Genomic DNA, 14,659 nt, shown 5'->3' with positions numbered 1-14,659 from the left:
AACAACCGGTCTTAAGACCCACATAATCGTTTGAGGGGGGCTTTGTAAACCTTAGGAACTTCGTCCGAATTTAAAGGAGCTTTACGTAACGCTTACTGGAGCTTTTTCAGTATAACTAAAATAATATTTCCCCTTTCGTATATCGAATGTTGTTTTGTTGTTGTTTTTTTTTTTGTTTTTTTGGTTGGTTTGTGACCAGAACGTCGGTGATAGAGGTAACATTCCGCGCCGCATTCCACGATGATATTTCAAAAGACGGTGACGGTGACTCGGACCTTTTCGGTCGCATTTTACGCTCGAATCAGGTAAGGCGGGTATATATCTCGTTCCGAAATGCTTATTCATTGGCTTTAAGAGAAATTAAGACCCCTTAGTTAAAAGCTTCAATGTATGGATTGTCGGTTTATCGAACCACGAATCACGGTTTTAAGGAGGTCGAGTATTGTGAGATCTCATATCTTGATTTGGTCATTATCGAAGCCGGCCGAAAAAATATTAAGAAATTTACATTTGTAATTGGGTTACGTTTAAAAAGGGGGTCTCAAAGCCTTTAAAGTTATGCATTAATTAGTTTCACTTTAAGGTAATAATTGGATTTAGTAGTTATGACCATAATAATAGTCAAGACTACGTTCATTCATTAAAATAATGCACAAAAAATTATAATTTTCTTATTCAGCCTACAATTCATGCCCTATTTTAGGTGATTCCCGTAGCAGCCCCCCTGGAACTCAAAATTTCAGAAACAGGTTTAAAAATTATTTAAAAAAAAAAGTCTATAAGAACCTTTTAAATTATGCATGAACAAACATTTTGCCTAAGAGTTCTTATAATTTAAAAACCAAAGGATGTCTTCACAGGATGTACATTGAAGCAATTTTCCATTTATATCCAAAGTGATAATAAAACCCTACAATCATCCGTTTTTTTTTAAACAATTATAGAATAAACCACATGTTGGGCGCCAAAATTGCAATAGCAGACATCTTCAATTTCTTCCAATTTTCTTTGAAATTTATCTTTAATTAAAATAAAACCGCTAGCAGTCAACTTGATTAAGCATAAGTGTGATGCTTCCGATCTAAAACCAAATGGAGCATCAAACCCATTAAAGTTATGCAGCAAATAATGAGAGAAGATGTCATCCGAACTGGTCCACCTCGTCTCGTAATATAATTACAAGTAAACTATTTATTGGCCTATTAAAAGAACATCAACCGAAAGAGAATGAAAGTGTGATAGTTAAGTGTTTAATTAGTGACATTTATGGCTACCACCGCTTTTATTGTTCCATTCCTCCCAAAAATTATTGCCAGTTCGGGTTCTGATTGTGTGTTTGCTTATGGTGTTAGTACGTGAGCGAGAATGGCTTGAAGTGTCAAGGAGTATAGACGAATGTCATTAGTTAGGTGCTACTGTTAATAATATTGGCATTGTTTGGTCGGCTGTAGAGAAGGAAGTATTTATTTTTCTGCGAAATATTTTAGGCCAAAATCTTTAGAAAAACGTGATTTTTTAGAATGTATTTTTTTTTGTAAATTCATGCTTTTTTAATGAAATTTTGTATAAAAACTGTAATTTTACTTCACTTTCTTATAAATATTTAAAAACAATTATAAATATGTGATCAAAATTCTTGTTACCGACGGCAAGTGAAAGATTTTTGGAAAAAAAATATTTATAGACCCAAAATACACTGTGGCGCCCAACATGTGGGTAAATTCATAATTTTTTAACTGCCAAAATATTTGTACAATAGTGACATAAATACCCAAATAAGTTACAAGTAAAGGATATAAGAAAAATTAGGAATGACATTTAAGAACTTACAAGGTATGAAAGGGTTTACCTAGTAATTTTGGCACTGGGCGTCAGATACTAAATAATTGTACTATTATAATTTTAGGTTACTCATCATAAGAACATCCCTGTAATAGCTTAAAAATTTCCAAATTTTAAAACGTTCTTTTGGAAATAAAAAATGAAAAATAAAAATTCTTAAGTCGAAAAACCATTGAGTCCAAATGACTAGGAATCCGATATTTGCAACAATAGCTAAATAAATTAAAATATCATTTATGCGCAGGTAATCTTGGCGCCCAACGTGTAATTTCTGTATAGATTTTTTTAAGATACAGAATTCAGGAAAACGTAAAAGAAACTCGGAAGCGTGAAACTTATGGGTAATCAATAAAATATGTTTAATGCTGATTAAGCGAACTCAAATAAAAAGACAAGAATTCAAGGAAAATTCAAAAGAAAGTGGGAAAAAATTAAAAATGTTTGCCTTAACAATTTTGGTGCCCAACATGTGAAAAACTTTATAATTTTCTTTAAAGGTCAATATAGTTGGTCAAAATAGGCATAAATATCCAAATAGTCTTTAGTCTAAAAACACGTTAGGATCATTTAAGAACTTAAAGAGTTTAAATGGTAATTTTGGCACTGGACGTCGGATACAAAATAATTGTACTAAACATTTAGTAAATTTTAAATTATTCGGTGAAAATGACTAAATCATAAAAAATCATAGCACTTAGAATATTATCTAAAGAAATTAAAATATACAATTTTGGCGCCCAACGCGGGACGATTTTTTTTTAATTTTTTGATGAAATTGCACTCGTCGCCGAGTAAAAATAATTGGACTTAGTACTATTTTGTTTTTTACTAAAACCTTTTATTCATAAAAAAATGTCCATGTTCTTGTAAACTAAAAATTCTCTCTTAAAACAATTTCTCAAAGATAAACCCCCTAAAATGCAAAAAAATGTTAATTTAATCAAATTTCTTTGAATTCTTTTAAGCCGACGGATTAGTACAAAGTTAAAAATTACTGAAATTTATGGAAAATTTAAAAGAGAATTAGAAAAAATCAAAAATGTAAAAAATTTGTACTATTTTATTTTTGGGTTACTTGATGCCTTATAAGATTCCCGTAATTAATAAAGAATTAGACTTGATAGACTGAGATTGGAATTAAGAATATTAGCTAAGGAAATTAAATAATTTTTTTATATGTAGATAAATTTTGGCGCCCAACGTATAACGCATTTTAATTTTTTCCTTAAATTTCACTCCTCCCTAAACAAAAATAATTTTACTAAAAATTATAAAATATTCTGTATTTGGGATATTAGGACTTTTTAACTGATAAAAGAATACTGCCGACGGATAAGTAAAATATTAAAATGGGCCTAAAAATGCATGAAATTTAATGAAAATTTAGAAAAAATCTGGAGGTACTAAATGTCTGATTTGGCAATTTTGGCGCCCAACGGTTGATAAAACACACTCAGAACCATGAAACTTTAAGGCAAATAACAGGAATTCAAGGAAATTTAAGAGAAAATTGGAACAAAATAAGGAATATCTGACCTGGTAATCTTGGCGCGTCCAACGTATGATTAATCACTTTTATAATAAAACACTTTTCCAATTTACGCATGGAACAAAATAATTTTTGGAAAAAATCGCTTTAATTTAAACAAAGTAAGTTAACGGATTGGTAGAATGTTAAAATTCGTCTAAGACTTAGTGGAATTTAGGGGTATGTTAATAAAAAAAGCGGGAAAAATAAAAAATGCGTGCCTTGACAATTTTGGCGCCCAACGTATCACGCATTTTAATTTTTTCCTTAAATTTCACTCCTCCCTAAACAAAAATAATTTTACTAAAAATATTAAAATATTCTGTATTTGGGATATTAGGACTTTTTAATTGATAAAAGAATACTGCCGACGGATAAGTAAAATATTAAAATGGGCCTAAAAATGGTTGAAATTTAAGGAAAATTTAGAAGAAGTCTAGAGGAACTAAATGTCTGATTGGGCAATTTTGGCGCCCAACGGTTGATAAAACACACTCAGAACCATGAAACTTCAAGGCAAATAACAGGAATTCAAGGAAATTTAAGAGAAAATTGATACAAAATAAGGAATATCTGATCTGGCAATTTTGGCATGCAATGTATGATTAATTCTGTTATTTTTTTAAAAAACGGAATTAAGGAAAGCATAAAAGACGCTGAAACCCATAAAATTTCAAAGAAAGATTCATAGCAAATGATAGGAATTCAAGGAAAATTTAAAAGAAAATTGTAAAAATAAACATGAATTTTGGCACCTTTGAACTAGTATAACTTGCAAGTCACTTTGCCGAATAACGATTGGAACTAAAGGATTTGTGATAAAAATGTTAAAACTGGTCTAAGAATTAGTGGATTTTACGGCGATATTTATACAAAAATTAGAAAAAATTAAAAATGTCTGCTTTGGCAATTTTGGCGCCCGACGTGTGAATAATTATATATTTTTTATAAGGAAACAGAATTTAGGAAAGCGTAAAATATACTCAGAAGTATGAAACTACAAATAAATATTTAAAGAAAACGACAGGAATCCAAGGAAAATTTAACAGAATATTGTAAAAATAAACATGAATTTTTGTACTTACGAACTGGTATAACTTGCAAGTCATTTTTCCAATTTACGCATGGAACTAAACAGTTTTTGAAAAAATCGCTTTAATTTAAATAAAGTAAGTTAACGGATTGGTAGAATGGTAAAATTGGTCTAAGACTTAGTGGAATTTAGGGATATGTTAATAAATAAAAAGGGGGAAAAATAAAAAATGCGTGCCTTGACAATTTTGGCGCCCAACGTATCACGCATTTTAATTTTTTCCTTAAATTTCACTCCTCCCTAAACAAAAATAATTTTACTAAAAATTATAAAATATTCTGTATTTGGGATATTAGGACTTTTTAATTGATAAAAGAATACTGCCGACGGATAAGTAAAATATTAAAATGGGCCTAAAAATGCATGAAATTTAAGAAAAATTTAGAAGAAGTCTGGAGGAACTAAATGTCTGATTTGGCAATTTTGGCGCCTAACGGTTGATAAAACACACTCAGAACCATGAAACTTCAAGGCAAATAATAGGAATTCAAGGAAATTTAAGAGAAAGTTGGAACAAAATAAGAAATATTTGACCTGGTAATCTTGGCGCGTCCAACGTATGATTAATTCTGATATTTTTTTAAAAGACGGAATTTAGGAAAGCATAAAAGACGCTCAAACCCATAAAATTTCTAAGAAAGATTCATAGCAAATGATAGGAATTCAAGGAAAATTGAAAAGAAAATTGTAAAAATAAACATGAATTTTGGCACCTTCGAACTAGTATAACTTGCAAGTCAATTTGCGAATAACGATTGGAACTAAAGGATTTGTGATAAAAATGTTAAAACTGGTCTAAGAATTAGTGGATTTTACGGCGATTTTTATAAAATATTGGAAAAAATTAAAAGTCTGCTCTGGCAATTTTGGCCCCCAACGTGTCAATAATTTTATTATTATTTTTTTAAAAACGGAGTTTAGGAAAGCATAAATGGAACTCCATGAAACTACAAATAAATATTCAAGGAAAATAACAGGAATATAAAGAAAATTTAACAGAATATTGTAAAAATAAACATGAATTTTTGTACTTACGAACTGGTATAACTTGCAAGTCATTTTTCCAATTTATGCATCGAACTAAACAATTTTTGAAAAAATCGCTTTAATTTAAATAAAGTAAGTTAACGGATTGGTAGAATGTTAAAATTGGTCTAAGACTTAGTGGAATTTAGGGATATGTTAATAAAAAAAATGGGGAAAAATAAAAAATGCGTGCCTTGACAATTTTGGCGCCCAACGTATCACGCATTTTAAATTTTTCCTTAAATTTCACTCGTCGCTAAACAAAAATAATTTTACTAAAAATTATAAAATATTCTGTATTTGGGATATTAGGACTTTTTAATTGATAAAAGAATACTGCCGACGGATAAGAAAAATATTAAAATGGGCCTAAAAATGCATGAAATTTAAGGAAAATTTAGAAAAAATCTGGAGGTACTAAATGTCTGATTTGGCAATTTTGGCGCGCAACGGTTGATAAAACACACTCAGAACCATGAAACCTCAAGGCAAATAACAGGAATTCAAGGAAATTTAAGAGAAAATTGATACAAAATAAGGAATATCTGATCTGGCAATTTTGGCATCCAACGTATGATTAATTCTGTTATTTTTTTAAAAAACGGAATTAAGGAAAGCATAAAAGACGCTCAAACCCATAAAATTTCAAAGAAAGATTCATAGCAAATGATAGGAATTCAAGGAAAATTTAAAAGAAAATTCTAAAATAAACATGAATTTTGGCACCTTCGAACTGGTATAACTTGCAAGTCACTTTGCCGAATAACGATTGGAACTAAAGGATTTGTGACAAAAATGTTAAAACTGGTCTAAGAATTAGTGGACTTTGAGGCGATTTTTATAAAATTTAGAAAAAATTAAAATGTCTGCTTTGGCAATTTTGGCGCCCAACGTGTGAATAATTATATATATTTTTTTAAGGAAACGGAATTTAGGAAACCATAAATGGAACTCCATGAAACTACAAATAAATATTTAAGGAAAATGACAGGAATCCAAAGAAAATTTAACAGAATATTGTAAAAATAAACATGAATTTTTGTACTTACGAACTGGTATAACTTGCAAGTCACTTTTCCAATTTACGCATCGAACTAAACAACTAAACAATTTTTGAAAAAATCGCTTTAATTTAAACAAAGTAAGTTAACGGATTGGTAGAATGTTAAAATTGGTCTAAGACTTAGTGGAATTTAGGGATATGTTAATAAAAAAAATGGGGAAAAATAAAAAATGCGTGCCTTGACAATTTTGGCGCCCAACGTATCACGCATTTTAATTTTTTCCTTAAATTTCACTCCTCCCTAAACAAAAATAATTTTACTAAAAATATTAAAATATTCTGTATTTGGGATATTAGGACTTTTTAATTGATAAAAGAATACTGCCGACGGATAAGTAAAATATTAAAATGGGCCTAAAAATGCATAAAATTTAAGGAAAATTTAGAAGAAGTCTAGAGGAACTAAATGTCTGATTGGGCAATTTTGGCGCCCAACGGTTAATAAAACACACTCAGAACCATGAAACTTCAAGGCAAATAACAGAAATTCAAGGAAATTTAAGAGAAAATTGGAACAAAATAAGGAATATCTGATCTGGCAATTTTTTTAAAAAACGGAATATAGAAAAGCATAAAAGACGCTCAAACCCATAAAATTTCAAAGAAAGATTCATAGCAAATGATAGGAATTCAAGGAAATTTAAAAGAAAATTGTAAAAATAAACAAGAATTTTGGCACCTTCAAACTAGTATAACTTGCAAGTCACTTTGCCGGTTAACGATTGGAACTAAAGGATCTGTGACAAAAATGTTAAAACTGGTCTAAGAATTAGTGGATTTTACGGCGATTTTTGGAAAAAATTAAAAATGTCTGCTTTGGCAATTTTGGCGCCCAACGTGTGAATAATTATATATTTTATTTAAGGAAACAGAATTTAGGAAAGCGTAAAATATACTCAGAAGTATGAAACTACAAATAAATATTTAAAGAAAACGACAGGAATCCAAGGAAAATTTAACAGAAAATTATGAAAATAAACATAAATTTTTGGAAAGAACTCAAAACCATGAAACTTCAAAGATTTTAGGAAAATGACAGAAATTCAAAGAAAATTTAACAAAATATTGTAAAAATAAACATGAATTTTTGTACTTACGAAATGATATAACTTGCAGGTCACTTTTCCAATTTAGGCATTAAAATTGGTCTAAGACTTAGTGGAATTTAAGAATATGTTAATAAAAAATCGGAAAAAATAAAAAATGCGTGCCTTGACAATTTTGGCGCCCAACGTGTAAATTTTCTTTTATTTTTTAAAACAAACTGAATTTAGGAAAGCATAAAATACACTTAGAAGCATGAAACTTATATTTAGTTATCCTGACTGCCGATGAGTAAGTAAAATATTCAATTTGACCCGAAAATCACAAGAATTCAAGATACATTTCAAAGATGGAAAAATTAAACAATGTTTGTCTTGACAAATTTGGCGCCCAACGTAAGATAAATTCTTTTTTTTAAACAGAATTTAGGAGGTCAGAGTTGCATGAAACTTATGCTTAACCATGCTTATTGCCGACGGCTTAGTAAAATGTTCAATTTGGCCCTAAAATGACAAGAAATCAAGTAAAATTTTAAAAATTAACATGAATTTTGGTACTTACGAACTGGTATAATTTGTAACTCACTTTTCCAATTTACGATTGGAACTAAATATTTTGTTGCAAAAATAGCTTTTATTTAGGCAAAGCAAAATAAGATTTAAAAACGTATTTTGGAACGTATGACCAATTAGAGTCTTAGTCCAAAGATATTTAAAATTTTAATAAATTGAACATTGTAGACTATAAAACTCTGTTCTGAGCCAAAATCTCAATCTCATAAAATTAATTCTTGATGTAGATATTGATTAACAAGAGGTCAGTGAAAAACCCGTTAATTAGGCGGTCATTCAAAAGCAAAACTTACACTCGTCTGAATATATTTTTTTTAATAATTTTAGCGACCGTCGGTCCAAAAGAGTCCATTTATACTGGCTTTATGAGGCTCTATCCTTTATTTAGTACAAGAAAGTCAGAAAGAAGGTATTTCTAAAAGAACTTAGCAGATGTTTGTTGGTTATAAAGAAGCAAAAGGGAGAGCAAAATATGAGCAGCTAAGTCTAAAGCCTAAAATGTACTTACTCAGAATATTTTAAAAATTATCACTTCTTTGTAGTAGGGTAATTTTGGCGCCCAACATAAGGCAAACGTTGATCTTATAAGGAAAATTTCACTAACGTACCGGAAAGTAAAGACAAGTCAAATTTATTTTAATTTTATGAGAATCTTTATCTTATACCAGATAAAGATGAAGAAAGCAATTCCGAAACAAATTTGGTTATAACCAAGTATGCAGAAATTGCCTACAAAGGGCAACTTTACTCTCATCAAAAGTCTAAAATGTACTTACTGAGAATCTCGAGCCTTTGAAAAATTATGACTTCTTTTGGGTAATTTTGGCGCCCACCGTGAGGCAAACGATCAAAAACAAATATAAATCCCATACAAATTAAAAACTTTTTTTTTATATAACGTTAACCTTTTAAGGAATTTTGACTACCGTCGGCCTAAGACGACAGCGGAAAGATATCCAATTTATTTTCGTTCTAGAAGGTTCTATCCTTTATATTATACAATAAAAAGAGGAAGAAGCCAGTTTAAAAAAAAGTTGAAAGATAACGTTTGTCTTGTCTAAAGTCTAAAATGTACTTACTCAGAAGTTCGAATATTTAAAAAATTATCACTATTTTGAGGGAATTTTGGCGCCCAACGTAAAGCAAAAGACATTTTTTCAAATAGCGTTAATCCTATAAGGGATTTCAACTACCGTCGGCCTAAGAAACCAGAGAGAAATCAAATTTATTAATGTTCTAGGAGGTTTTTTCCCTTTATCTAATACAAGAGAAAGATGAAGAAATGTTCATTGCTTGTAAAAAAATTGCAAGAAAAACATTATTTAGAAGTGTATTTACTTACTCAGAACCTTATATAAACTAAGTTTCATTACTTAAGTCTCTTTATTCAAGACAAGTTTTGCCGTCGGAACATAGTACCACTCCCCAAAAGAACCACGAAAGTCCCGAAGCACATAATTGGGCACTTTTATGGTAAAAAAGCTTTAAACAAGCAAAAGCTCACTTGAGAACGCATTATTTAAATTTAAAATAATATTACACTTACGTGTACTCCTGATCAGGCATCGCACGATTAAAGGATTAAACTCGATTAATGTTAAAATATTCTTTAACAAATCAAGGGCGTTCATGTTACAAAGTATTAAAGATTGAGGCTCATGTGAACGTTTTCTTTTAAATAATCATAATCTCAGATTGATCCCGTATGGTGGTGAATTAATAATAAGAAAGAAGAAGTGAATTCATGTTTGAAGTGTCCGTCGCTTGATACTTTGGCGCCCAAGAAGTATGAAATTTAAGATTGTTTTATATGTTAGTATGGTAGAATGGGATTTATTAAGGGATTTATGGAAAGCTGTAGTTTGAATTTGTTAAAATAAAAAAAAGTGATTTTTTGAAGAAGTTTGGCGCCCAACACTCTTTTTTTTAAATATATTTTTTTATGTTTATTTTGCTGTAACAAGAAGAAATCTGATTTTGCGTAGAAATTGGATATCGTTCTTTAAAGAATAGGGTTTTTTAGTTAAGAAACCTCTATTTTCGCTCAAAAATATATTTTTTTTAATTAAGATTCTTTAACACAAAAGATTTTAAAATTACTGAGGCAATACCATACTATTTAGCAGAAAAGTATAACATCATTAAAATAATTTTTTTTGAACAATTTTGGCGCCCAACAACCAATACAACTTTATGCTTATTCTGCTACCGTCGGTTCTTGCTGATATTATAAATGCGATTATTGGAGTAAGGAATTTGTTGTTTTTATTAAAAATTGTTAGAAAAACCAGGCTAATATAACATTGAGAATAAATAATAATAATAAAATCCTGACACAAAAAAACTACAGAAGAGTTCAAGTTGGATAAATAGATGAAATTTTTAATAAAAAAATTTAAAATATTAAAAATGAAGAAAGGCAAATGGTCACAGCATAAAGAGACAACACAATGAATTTATAGGAATAATGCAATACACACTACCGTTTTAAATGCACTTATTTGGTATGATGAAATGGACAAAAACACACAGAAGAACTAAACCAGATAAATACAGAAAACACCAGAACCACATCCAAGGGAGTAAATCCTCCATTTTGGCTCAAAAATGTCAATTTTTATTAAGGCTTCTATAACACAAATGATTACATTAAAGCAACAGCATACTATTTACCAGAGAAAAATGAGACTAATAAAAAATATTTCCTTGAACAATTTTGGCGCCCAACATGTTTTTAAGAAAAATACAAATTTATGCTAAGGTTGCTACCGTCGGCTTTTGATTAATACATGGAGCAAGGAAATTGTGGGACAAAAGAGTTTTTTGAAGAAATCGATTCAAGGCACCACTTCTAGCCTCTATATCGATTCAAAAGTTTGCTCATTAAAGCAATATACCTTTATACTAAGTTTTGTTGGAATCATTGGCTCACCATTTTTTTTTTATTAGAGCTTCTTCAATATAAAAATCTTAAAGCCATTAAGGTAGCAGCGTAATATCTAGCAGAGAAAGAAAGTAATGTTAAAACTTTGGCGCCCAACGTGTGGTTAAAACAAATACAAATTTATCCTGATTCCGCTATCGTCGGCTATTATTGCGATCAATAAAGCAATAAAATCGGGTTACAAAGAGTATTTTGGAAAAATCAGCTTATGAAGCCTCCTATTTGGTTCAAAAACTTGCTCATTATTTCTTTCACCCTATAAGAGTTTTATTGGTAATATTGTGTCACTAATTGAATAGATCCTCTATTGCGATTCAAAAATGTATTCTTTCGTTAGGACTTCTTTAACACAATGGAGCAACGAACGAGTGGCTCAAAGCGTTTTTGGAAAAATCGGCTCAATACGCAAGCAGAGCCTTAATTTGATTCAAAAATTTGCTTGTTGAGTCAATAGAGCCCCCATTTTATCTAAAAAATATTTTTTTTATTTTAGGACTTCCTCAACACAAGAACACTTCAATGAGGTAAATGAATACTACTAGTATTTTGCCGAAGAAAATGAATACAATTTTTGAAGAATTTTGGCGCCCAACATGTTTTTGAAACAAATAACACTTTGTGTTGATTCTGGTACCGTCGGCTCTTGCTGACACTATAAACGCTATCAGTGGACTGCCTCAATTTTGGTTCAAAAATTCGCTTTCATTCAAGCATTATACTTTTATTCGCCATATAAATAGGTTTGTTGGAAATTGCCTCAATTCAAAAATGGATTTTTTTTTAAGCAGGCAAGCCTAGCCTCTATTTCATCATAAAAACAGTTTTATTGGAAATATTGGCCCACTGTGTAAACAGAGCCTCTATTTTGACTTAAAAGTTTAATTTTTGTTAAGGCTTATTCGATACAAAAGATTTTAAAGTCATTGAGGCAGCAGCTTTCTATTATAAAAAAAAATTTGAACAATTTTGGCGCCCAACATCTTGTTAAAATAAACACATTTTCTATTTAGCAATGAAAGATAAGATTATTGAAACTATTTTTGAACAGTTTTGGCGCCCAACATATTTTTTGAAAATTATACTGGTTTTGCTACCGACGGCTTTTTCTCAAGGAAGAAATATAATGAAAAGGATTTTTTTTGATAAGTCGGCTTAATAGACAAGCCTAGCCTCTATTTTAGTTCAAAAACCTGTTCTTTAGGGCACTATACATTTAATCACCATAAAAATAGTTTTCTTGGAAATATTGGCTTACTAGGATAGAACCTCTAATTTGACTCAAAATTTGATTTTCTTATTGAAGCTTTTTCAATACAAAATATATTAAAAACATTGAGGCAATAGTATTTCATTTAGGAGAGAAAGAAAAATGAACAATTTTGGCGCCTAACATATTTTTTGGACCAAATAAAATTTATATTGATTGATCAAAGACTTTAACATTATCAGTGGAGCAAGAAAATGGTGTTTTCTAAATAGGTCTTTTAGAAAAATTGGATTGATTAATGGGTAGGTACAGCCTCTGAATCTTAAAGCAATTGAAGCAATACCATTGTATTAAGCAGAGAAGGATGAAACTCATGAAGAAAATTTTGAACGAATTTGGCGCCCAACGTTTTTTGAAACAAATTTAAGCTTATGGTGAGTTTGACCGTCGGCTCTTGCTGACACTAGATACCCGATTAATGGAGTAAGAAATTAGTGCTCTAAAGGGTTGTTTCGGAGAAATCGGCTTAATGCGCAAGCGGAGCTTCTATTTTGACTCAAAAATATTTTTTTTTTAATGAGTCTTCTTTAATACAAGAAATATTAAAGCCATTAAGGCAATTGCATACTATTTAGCAGGGGAGAATCAGACTAATGAAAATAATATTTTTTGAACAATTTTGGCGCCCAACATGTTTTTAAAACCAATTCAAGTTTATGCTGAGGTTGCTACCGTTGACTCTTGTTGATGCTATCAACGCGAAAAGAGTAAGGAAATAGTGGTGCTAGGTTTTTTTGGAAAAATCGGGTCAATAGGCAATTTTAGTACCTATTTTGGCTCAAAAATTATTTCTTTTAAATAAACTTGAACGCTGAAAGCCGTTGAGGTAATAGTATATTATTTAACAGAGAAGAATTAGGTTAATGAAAAAAAAATTTTTTTGAAAAACTTTGGCGCCCAACGTTTGGGTGGAACACATACAAACTTATGCTAATTTTGCTACCGTCGGCTTTTGCTGATACAGAAAATGCTTTTTTTGGAACAAACAGATTAATGAACAAGCAGAGCCTATATTTTGACTCAAAAATAAGCTCTTCCTATAATATTTCCTTGAAGGCAGTATGCTTCTATTTACCATCCAAAGTTTCCAAGAATTCTAAATAACTTTTTAATGTAATTTTGGCACCCAACGCGATCCCAAGTCAACCAAACACAAAAGGTTTAAGAAGCTTAATTTTATGGTATGTTCCATTGGGCATCTGAAGGCAGTACCGTCGGAACAAGGCGTAATTAAATAAAATGGGTGATTTTTACTAAGAACTTTGTGATTGTAAGTGGGTTTTTTTGCAAAGAGGTTTAAATTCAATGTGGTTGATAAAAGACGGTTCTTTTTTGAGTTGTTAAGTTGAACAGTTACCGTCGGCATCAGAAGAGAATAGCGAATAAAAATGTCGCGTAAGAGTGAGTGCACCGGGCGTGAATGATAGATATCCTCGTTCGTTAACAGCTGATTGATGTTGACAGGTCAGCACGTCCATCAATCAGCCGGGATAGAATTTTTTTTATGACGTGTCGCCTTCCATCAAAAGATTCTCTAGCGTACCCGTGGCTGAGCCATGAACTGCACTGCCCGGCACTAAAATGGCCAATTTTCCTCCTTTCTCTCTCTCTCGCTCTCTCTTTATCTCGCTGTAGTACCAATTCACCGTCCCGCACTATAATCACTTAATCCACAACAAAAATAATACGATCCCGGTCACTATATCCAAACACTGTGTCACCAATAACAAAAAGAAAATGAAAAAAAAAAGGAGCGAGAACTATAAATAAGGCACGTGCCCAAATAAACTGATCTTGTTGCTATTCGTTGGTTAAGATGATGATTGCTGAGCCCGACGGCGCATACATATACGGGAATTGTTGTTGTTGTTTTTAAATAATGAAAATTTTACGTTTTTTTCAAAAGAAGGCGCCGACTTTGCCCGAAGATGTATAGAAGAAGCGCGTTGTTCGCGGAGTTCTTGCGCGTTCCGCAGTCGTCTGCCAACTGTCAATCACGTCTGCTCAAGGGGGTAGAGTGGGGTGGTGTAGATGAATGATCTGTCACGAACGGGGCCACGCCTCTCCGCCAATGGCGGACTGACGGCGGTACGTGCGCTCGCTCTAACGTAGAAATGGGGAACTAGAGGCCGGCGAACGCCGACGTTCACTTGTTTTCTCCCCTTTTGAGGGGGGTCAGGGGGGGCAGGGCGAGCGCGAGGGGGGAGAGGAGGGCCCCCGGGCCGAATCAAACTTCGGCGGCGCGTCGGTGAAGTTTTCCGGGGAAGTTTTCGGGAAGTT

At 31.5% G+C, this 14,659-nt stretch overlaps 1 protein-coding gene across 1 annotated transcript in view; it reads right to left on the bottom strand.

The window, feature by feature from the left end:
* LOC126735273 (homeobox protein homothorax-like) overlaps positions 1-14,386 on the bottom strand; it is a 199,594-nt gene extending 185,208 nt beyond the window's left edge. Inside the window, exon 1 of the mRNA XM_050439221.1 lies at positions 13,923-14,386. The gene's annotated coding sequence lies outside the window, so the exon portion shown is untranslated. The remainder of the gene's footprint in view (positions 1-13,922) is intronic.
* Positions 14,387-14,659: the final 273 nt, after the last annotated feature.

This window comes from Anthonomus grandis, chromosome 4 (assembly GCF_022605725.1).
Source record: "Anthonomus grandis grandis chromosome 4, icAntGran1.3, whole genome shotgun sequence".
Taxonomy (NCBI): Eukaryota; Metazoa; Arthropoda; class Insecta; order Coleoptera; family Curculionidae; genus Anthonomus; species Anthonomus grandis.
Note: the sequence above shows the minus strand (reverse complement) of the source record. Positions and strands in the feature narration are given on the sequence as shown.